The sequence below is a fragment of the Pongo abelii genome, chromosome 3, assembly GCF_028885655.2.
Source record: "Pongo abelii isolate AG06213 chromosome 3, NHGRI_mPonAbe1-v2.0_pri, whole genome shotgun sequence".
In the NCBI taxonomy this organism is placed as follows: Eukaryota; Metazoa; Chordata; class Mammalia; order Primates; family Hominidae; genus Pongo; species Pongo abelii.
In genome coordinates, this window is record NC_071988.2 from 44387513 (window position 1) to 44397604 (window position 10092).

At 35.9% G+C, this 10092-nt stretch overlaps 1 long non-coding RNA gene across 2 annotated transcripts in view; it reads right to left on the minus strand.

Annotated features, from left to right (window-relative positions):
* The window catches only part of LOC129058961 (uncharacterized), a 55729-nt gene extending 46070 nt beyond the window's left edge, over positions 1 to 9659 (minus strand). For both annotated transcript variants that reach the window (XR_010139872.1, XR_010139871.1), the window contains exons 1-2: positions 9577 to 9659; positions 1288 to 1380 (exon numbers count right to left, since the gene is read on the minus strand). This is a non-coding gene — a long non-coding RNA (uncharacterized LOC129058961). The remainder of the gene's footprint in view (positions 1 to 1287; positions 1381 to 9576) is intronic.
* Between the last annotated feature and the right edge of the window lie 433 nt (positions 9660 to 10092).

The following is a 10092-nucleotide window of genomic DNA, read 5'->3' on the forward strand; positions in this document are numbered from 1 at the left end:
CACAGAGTTTATGTATTGCTTGCTATTTCCAAATGGTTGAGGCATGCTAAAATCCTCTCATCTACCATCTTGGGAAAAAATTGATTTCTTCTTTGGAAGATTTATTTAATACCACAAGAGAACCTGTGCTATCACTTTACTGAAAAAGAAATGACCACATTATGGTTAAATGTTTAGAGACAGCAATGCAAGTTTCAGAAGAGCTTATAGAGATTGCTCACTGAGAACCTTAATCAAGATTACCTGGTGGCTTGTAATTAAGAATTAGGGCCAATGTAAATACTTGTCATATTTTGAGATGTAAAGCCAACACAAAATGATATTAATGTAATTATCTGTGATAGTTCTTTACTCAAGTAAATGAAGTAAATAACATTTTTTCACTTTTACTGCATTGGTTTACTTTTATTACTTTCTATTTACAAGATAGAGAAAACAGAGAAATTAACCAAGGGACACAGAAACTGATGGAGATATTTCACTTCAAGAATCCTTAAAATTTTGGGACTCAAAAACAATATTTTCTTAGTGTTCTTGGGACACTACTGAGCCTACAACCTGGATTTGATTTTTTCCTTTTTTTCTATTGAAACTACAACCTGGATTTGAACCCTAATGCTGGACAAAATTGAACATTGATTTGTTATCACCAGTGCTCCAGGGTATTTTGCTTAGCAGAAGTAGTGCCAATAGTACTTGCGGAAAAAAAAAAAGCTCAACCTAGTAAGAGATAAAGTGCCTTCCTGCAGTTTTGGAGACAGTTGGAAACTCAGCAGTTGACAGCATTGAAGAGAGTCAGAGTTGAAGAAATAATACTTGGATACTTGGATATCCTGTGGTTGCCAATTGACATGGTCATGAGTATCCAGAAAATACACTGTAGGATAGGATAACTGGGGTGATTTTGGCAGGCACTCTCTTTAAAAGAACTGGAGATGCTGCAGTGGCATTGGACAGCATAGTAGCACAGACAGAAAATGAAGTACGTTTTTCTAAATCTGACCTTTTTGCAAATCTCAGTTTTGCTTGGCCAAATAACAAATAGGTTGCCTGTGTCTAGAAATCATTTCTAAGTGTACAGTTCAAAAAAATTAATGACAGATGTTACATGTTCAATTTAATTAAAGAATCACTTATGAGCACACTGTATGTATAGCTCTGTGCTAAATGTCATGGACAATTTAAACTTCCAATGGTTTTAGGGGAAAAAATAACATGCAAATATAAAGCAGTTTTACATAATGGGCAACAATTCATTGTTTAGGAAAATAAATATTTAGAACTTACCTTCCAGAGAGGGAAAAAATGCAAGTGGCTTGAGATGTGTTGCAAAAGATAGCATCACGAATGGAGTCTGTGATGAAGAACTTAAAAGACGATCTGGATCAAAAGAGAAAAACAATAGCCCAGGTGCATATTCTAAACCCTAGAATGTAAACTCCACAAAAGCAATTTTATGTTTCTTCACTACTATATGCTCAGAATCCAGAACAATGTCTGGCATACACTAGATATTCAATAAATGTTTGTTAAATGAATGAATTCTGAATTGTTTAAATGCTTTAAAACTACTGTATTCCGTTCTGTGATGGAATTTGAGATGATCTATTTAGAGAAAAGTTTTTTCTCTCTGGACCTAATTTTGGCAGTGAATACGAGTAAGGTTGACCAATTTCTCTCATATCAATTAAGCCTTTCATGGGTTTTTACTCAAATGCAGCCATTAATGAGCAGATGCCCAGGGCAATGATAATTATGATGATAATGCTTTGCCCTTACACCATCTCCCCTATCCATATAAACCTAAGTGCTTTACTAACAGTAATTATCACAGTGCTTATGGGAGATAAGGAAGTATAATTAACACCTTGTATAGATAAAAATGGAAATAGAGAGACATTAAACAGCCAGCTCAGAGAGATGTAGTAAAACCAATTATTTATTATTTTTAAAATGTTAGCCCTCAATCTGATCATTAAGCCTTGAAAACAAAGAGGCACCAATATTTGATAACTGTTTGTATTAGTCAGGGTTCTCCAAAGAAACAGAAACAATAGGATAGATCTATATATCTTTATCTTTGTAGATATTTACATAGATATCTATGCCTATAGATATATAGAAAGATATTATCATGAGGGATTCACTTATTATGAGGGATTTATTACAAGGGATTGGCTTATGCAACTACAGAAGCTGAGAAGTCCCATGATTTTCTATCTGTAAGATTGAAGTCTACAAATCCAGTGGTGTAGTTCCAGTCCAGACTCTAAGGCCTGAGAACCATGGGGCCAATGGGATAAGTCTCAGTCCAAGTTCCAAGGCCCAAGTACTATGAGTGCCAATGTTCAAGAACAGAAAAAGATGGATGACACGGTTCAAGCAGAAAGAACAAATTTGCCTTTCCTCTGCCATCCTGTTTTACTTGGGTCCTTTATGGATTGGTGATGCCCACCCACATTGTTGAGAGGGATCTTTACTCATTCCACTGATTCAAATGCTAAACTCTTTGGAGACACCCTCAGACACACCCTCAGAAATAATGTTTGACCAGCTATCTGGACATCCCTTAGCTCAGCTAAGTTGACATAAAATTAACCATCACACTGTTGAAACCATGAGTTCATTTGAATCTCTTTTTGGCATGGTAGTGAGATGAGGGAAAGGAATATCTAATTTAAACTTTCTCAATGTATACACTCATTGAGACCTAATCTGAATTCTTGTACAAATTGTTGGGTGATAATAGGGTAAGGAAAGTGTGTACTTCTTAGCAGCCTTCCATGTAAGTTTCCTTGGCTCATATAAATCTAGGAATATAATAATTATTCAACTCTCAAATTGAAATGGTGTCACATGTTTGGTTTCTTGCTCTTGAAGTTCTACTTTTTTCCTCTCACTTATAAAATGGCCTTACCTCATACACTAAGATCAGTCTTGATCTCTGGTAAATAGGTCTTAAGAACAACTGAATTACTTTGGTTAACCATCAAAATAAGTTTACTTTTTATCTTGCTTTGATTTTATTTTCCATTCATAGTGATGAAAGTCTATTGAAGTGTGCACATAAAGGTGTATGTGTGTGTGTGTGGTGGTGGTGGTAGGTGTCAAGCATTTGTTTCCCCTTTCTTTTGTTAATGGTATTGTATCAGGATATTCCTGACCTAAGTGACAAGTAAACCAAACCCAAGTGGATATAAGCAAAAAGCAAAAAAGAAATTAATGCCTCTTGATTAAAAACTTCAGGGGTATAATTGGCTTCAAACATGGTTCCCTGCACTCAACCAGTGTCATCAAGATCAATTTTTCTCCCTCTCTTACTCAACTCTTATCAGTGCCTTTGCTTTTGGGATAGCAGCTTCTCAATTACAAACTTTCAGGGTCAAATTCAGTAGAAGACAGTACTTGCTAGTATCCTCGGAGTTTTAGCAGAATTTGCATTGTACTATAATGAATCTCACTGCATAATCTGCTGATCCTGAAAAATTATCCTGTCCAGAGCATGCTATCCAATTCATAAGACTGGAAAAATTAGGACCCATCCTTAATGTAGGGTTGGAGTGAATCCCCACTCAAACCAAAGTACTGATTGTAACACCTATAATGTTGATTTCACTTCTCACCTTTGGGGAATTGACCCTTAATGCAGTGACTCCTTGGGAAGCTGCCAATCATAGCACTACTACTTCAAATACTCCACCCAGCACTAGATATAAGATGCAGAGGGTTGATCACAATGCTGTATCCTTCCATCTAAAGTGATTGGTCCAATGAGTGACCAATGTTAGTTAAATCATTGTCTATCCCTTAAATATATATAATACTTATAAGCAAAAGACGATCATCTTATATAAAAGCTTGATATTGAGTGATAAGCTAAGGTGAGGGCTTGAGGAATGTATTTATAGGGAAGCCTGCAGGTTTCAGGCATCAAGAGTGCTGAATGTTTCCTTTTTTTCTGCAGCCTTTTATTTGTTGATTTTGTGGCATATACCAGTATCCTTCCAAAACGCTTGTTGTTGTTGTTGTTATTGTTTGTTAAATGAATTGTAGTTACATTTCCATCACTAACAATACAAAGAGACATTGACAACACTCTTCCGTTCTTGAGACTTTTCTAGTAAGTGGGCTGTTGTCCTGCGCTCTTTGCTTGAGTATCTATTTTTAAAAATTGCCTAGTAGACCTTTTAATTTTTGTTGTAAAATATGAAAAGACTTATAAAAATTGCTGTAATAGTACAAAGGTTTTCTTTACACTCAGATTACTCAAATGTTAACATTTTACTGTGTTTGCTGCATCCTTTTCTTTCCCTCTCTATACATTTATTTGTACATATGGAGACTATTTTGCATACATGATGCCCTTTGAGCCTTAAATCCTTAGTGTGTACTTCCTAAAATACAGCTACATCATCTTATATAATGAAGTAAATAAGAAATATCAAGAAGTTACCATAGACAATATTATCTAATCTGCACCCCTTATTGAGATTTTAGCCAATTGTCTCAATTATGATCTTTATAGCAAAAGAAATTCCTGGATCCTAAGTTGCATCCATCAATCATATCTCCTTAGCTGTCTTCAATCTGGTGCCATTCTTTGTTTCTTCTTTTATTCTTCTAACAATGTTCTTCTAACATTGGCATTTTTAAATATACAGTTTAGTTGTTGTGTATCATATGATGGTCATGTAAACAATTAAATTTGACAATATTTTCTTTGTAATTCTCATTATGTTGTGGGGTGCACTTTGGCTAAAATCCTTTGACTCTTCATACTTTCACCATTGATTTTTCCATCTTTATGTCTTTTGTTTGCTCTCACTAATTTCCTCTGTGAATAATTATCTATTTTCTCTGACTTTTCTGCCCCCACCTCTACCCCTGTATACACACAACCAGCACCCTGTTTCTAATGCCAAGTCTTTAACTAGAGTCTTGCAAGGCACTATTAGAATCCACTAATGGTTCTTTGCCTGGTATAATCTTAGGTTCCTTGTCACTGTATTACACTCATCTGCAGAATCTGTCACTTAACATTTTATTGAAACTAGCCTATAATACTGCCTGCTTCATGAACCTGAGAAAAACAAGCAGTGGGGAAAGGATTCCCTATTTAATATATGGTGCTGGGAAAACTGGCTAGCCATATGTAGAAAGCTGAAACTGGATCCCTTCCTTACACCTTATACAAAAATTAATTCAAGATGGATTAAAGACTTAAACGTTAGACCTAAAACCATAAAAACCCTAGAAGAAAACCTAGGCATTACCCATTCAGGACATAGGCATGGGCAAGGACTTCGTGTCTAAAACACCAAAAGCAATAGCAACAAAAGCCAAAATTGACAAATGGGATCTAATTAAACTCAAGAGTTTCTGCACAGCAAAAGAAACTACCATCAGAGTGAACAGGAAACCTACAAAATGGGAGAAAATTTTCGCAACCTACTCATCTGACAAAGGGCTAATATCCAGAATCTACAATGAACTCAAACAAATTTACAAGAAAAAAACAAACAACCCCATCCAAAAGTGGGCGAAGGATATGAACAGACACTTCTCAAAAGAAGACATTTATGCAGCCAAAAGACACATGAATAAATGCTCATCATCACTGACCATCAGAGAAATGCAAATCAAAACCACAATGAGATACCATCTCACACCAGTTAGAATGGCAATCATTAAAAAGTCAGGAAACAACAGGTGCTGGAGGGGATGTGGAGAAATAGGAACACTTTTACACTGTTGGTAGGACTGTAAACTAGTTCAACCATGTGGAAGTCAGTGTGGCGATTCCTCAGGGATCTAGAACTAGAAATACCATTTGACCCAGCCATCCCATTACTGGGTATATACCCAAAGGACTATAAATCATGCTGCTATAAAGACACATGCACACGTATGTTTATTGCAGCACTATTCACAATAGCAAAGACTTGGAACCAACCCAAATGTCCAACAATGATAGACTGGATTGAGAAAATGTGGCACATATACACCATGGAATACTATGAAGCCATAAAAAATGATGAGTTCATGTCCTTTGTAGGGACATGGATGAAATTGGAAATCATCATTCTCAGTAAACTATCGCAAGGACAAAAAAACAAACACTGCATGTTCTCACTCATAGATGGGAATTGAACAATGAGAACACATGGACACAGGAAGGGGAACATCACACTCTAGGGACTGTTGTGGGGTGGGGGGAGGGGGGAGGGATAGCATTAGGAGATATACCTAATGCTAAATGATGAGTTAATGGGTGCAGCACATCAGCATGGCTCATGTATACATATGTAACTAACCTGCACATTGTGCCCATGTACCCTAAAACTTAAAGTATAATAAAAAAAAAATACTGCCTGCTTGTTATCTGTGGCTTAATCCTCTAAATAATTGACTCTGCCTAAGTGGATGCCCTTCTGTCTGTAGCTGGATGCACCCCTACATTGTTGTTGTTTGTGTGTTTTCCTTTCACTTTTAGACTTTGCAGGTCTCTTAGCTGTCCTAGTCCCACTAACCCTCAACATCTTTTTCTAATAACAGAGAAATAAATGTTGGTTCCTGGCTGCTTGCTAACTGGTAATTCAAGAGACATGTGAAATATTGTGGAGCAATGATATTGTCTGGCAGTAATGATAATATTTCCAGTAGCAACCTTTCTATTGTACCAGTTTGAAATGATTCAAATATTATCATAAAGTTGTGAAAATAAATTTATGGTGTTATTTAAGTTACATGCACAGAAAAATGAGTGACTTTCAGTCTTGAAATCCTCATCAAGAAAATTGACCAACTGAGGGAGTTGGAGGAAGTTAGAGTTTATTTTGATTACATTTTCAGTGTTTGTGTTAAATTCAGGATGAGGTCAGAAACACCGGGAAGTTGTGATTGTTAATACTGACTGTCAACTTGATTGGATTGAAGGATACAAAGTATTGATCCTGGGTGTGTCTGTGAGGGTGTTGCCAAAGGAGATTAATATTTGAGTCAGTGGGCTGGGAGAGGCAGATCCACCCTTAATCTGAGTGGGCACAATCTAACCAGCCACCAGCATGGCTAGACAGGCAGAAAAATGTGAAAAGAGCAACTGGCCTAGCCTCCTAGCCTACGTCTTTCTCCCGTGCTGGATGCTTCCTGCCCTCAAACATCAGACTCCAAGTTCTTCAGTTTTCAAACTCAGACTGGCCCTCCTTGCTCCTTAGCTTGCAGATGACCTATTGTGGGACCTTGTGATCATGTGGGTTAATACTTAAACACACACACACACACACACACACACACACACACACACACACATATTCCATTAGTTCTGTCCCTCCAGAGAACCCTGACTAATACAGATGATGAAGAGGAAATTGGAAACACCTCATCCTACTAAACCAAGAAGAAAAGCAGAGCACAGAAATCAGAGGAGGTTTCCTGTCACTATCACAGCAAGGGAACCACAGACAATTCATGTGGAATCATTTCTACAGGAAGTTGTAACATTTCTTAAGCCTCATGATTTCCTTGATGTTTATTATTTTTATTATTTTCTTGTATTTCCTTGTAACTAATAGCAATAAAACTCAGGAACAAGCATAGCCCTCTGTAGAGAAATAGAAAAGGGAAAGTGAAAGAAAAGTGCTCCTATTTTAAAGAGTGACACTGATGTCATGAGGAAGGAACATGTTATATTCCTAGTGCAAGAGACAAGACAGAAAAAGACATTAGAAAGATGTTTTGGTCTGAGTAGCAGTTGGGGTTTATCCATTAAGGACCCACAAGAGCATTCTTACATTGACCACTAAAATTATTTCAAATTCAAAAGATTCTGGCTTCTTTATTCATGTTTGTGCTTTAGTTACAACAATGTCACAGACTCTAAATCCTGTGTACTTATTTTTTGGAGAGTGTTGTAGGTATATTTCATATTAATTCTCATAACACCAGTGAGAAAGATAAAAGATATGTTTTATTTATATAGGGTTGTTATTCTTTCAAAAGTAAAGAGTTCTGAATATTTTCTTTTCAGTCTGTAAGCTCCATGAGGACAAGTACCTGTATTGCTTACTACAATATTCTAGGTAGAATGCTATGTACATAGCACGTAACCAAAGTATATTGTCACTCACTAAGCAGCATGCTTATTACACAGAGCTTATTGGCTGCAGATAGCACTTTACTTTGTTCTCCTGCCTCCTTCCAGTAAGGAACTCAAAAAAATCTTATGTTTAACTTTATGAAAAAACACACAAAGGCTTAGAGAGTCTCGACATCTTTATTTTTACAAATATCCCAAAGAACCAATTTATACAGGTTATAAACTAAATCAAACCACATCCCTTTATTCTAAACTTTGGAATCCAGCTACACATTGCAGAAATAACTGAGTAACTGGAGTGTATTGGGGGGGCTATAAATGGTTAGAGCTTGGAGCCTGACTTGTCCTATTCCAACGCCCTCTTTCTACAAGGGCATAAAGGAAAAACATGCCAAATACCAGACTGAATGAGTGACGCTCTAGTTTATTCCCTTTTCTACTTGTAACAGAATTTTCCCCCAAACTGAATAGAGAGCAACCTCATATAGATTTATACTTTTAATTAAATTCAAATTCCAGCCCTAACTCTTAAGAAAGCTACCATGTTATCAATATTAATAACATATAGCCTGGAGAAAACTACGAAGTTTTCATGATTGACTCCCCCTTGGCTAGTCACGGTTCACAGATAAGACCTTGAGGATTATATTAGCTCTTTCTATACTCACCTCTGAGGTTTGATCCAATGTCACCATTTGGGAGTCCTCAATCACTGGTTTGTGAACCTATTGTTGCATTTTAATCCTTCTCAAATTCTAATTAAGTTACAGTCGTAATGAAAAGTAATTATGTTTACTGAAAGACCTATGATTAATGTAAGCCACAAAGCAATTAGATGAAGAGAGACCAAAATGTGCTTAATATCATGATGTACTGGCCCTAAGCAGAATTAACAATATATTTGAAATGTGGACCCTTCTGCACAGATCATTGACATGGTTGTCATGGAAACTGCCTGTTTTGACATTACTGAAGTCTCTAGGCATCTCTTCTAGGTTCAAACAGTAATTGACATGTACGTCCATTTGGTCAGATAAGATGTCTTATTTCTGGCACCTTTATTATCCATGAATATCATGGTTCTCTTTAAATAATGAAACATTGCATTAAAAATAGTCACCACACATCTTTCAGCTTTTAGAGTTTTGGTTGACAACTGTTGATAGCATCACTGAGACATTATTGTGGTTAGATAGTATATAGATTTTGTAGTCAACTAAAAAGTATTTGCAATAATGGTGTAAAACACTGAGATTCAAAAAATAGAAATGATTTGTTTTTCCTAAGTGGAAAAATTGCTAGAATTCTTTCTAAGATCGTTTTTTTTTTTTTTTTTCCGGATATGTTTCAATACAGATCAAGAAATTTGATGTTAAAAAATTTACCACATTTTACATAAATATTGTACTAGGAAGATGTAGTCACAGAAAATCTGTAAATAAATTCAATTTCTCCATTATTTATTGATATAAATTTCTTACCTGCTTCAGACACTGCTGGGAATAGATGGCATCGTCTCTCACATTGAAAGTTTGAGCAGAATAGTTCTTACTTTTGAAGGACTAATTTTAGAATTTTAGGAAGCTTAGCATTCCTGTCCTTTATTAAATGCCAGTAGTAACTACCTGCCCCAGTCATGGTAACAACTAAATATGAATTCACCACACCTTTTCAAATGCCCCCATGTAGAATATGGGATGGAGTGGGAGAAGTAATACTATTCTTGGTTAGAAATAACTATAAATATCTTAACAAAGATGTCATTTTCTAGTTCTGTCATTTTCTCAGCAGATGGCTCTTAACTTGTTATACTTAAACTTATCAGGTATGAGTCTCACATTAATTGAAGATTATAAGGTAGCAATTGCTTTAAGCTGGCATGAATAATACAAGAATATTATGAAAAAGAAAAAAAGCAGAGTTAAAAATGTTTGATAGCCTAAAAGAGCTGATAAAGGAAAAATAATCACTAGAATACAAAATAGAATCATATAGAG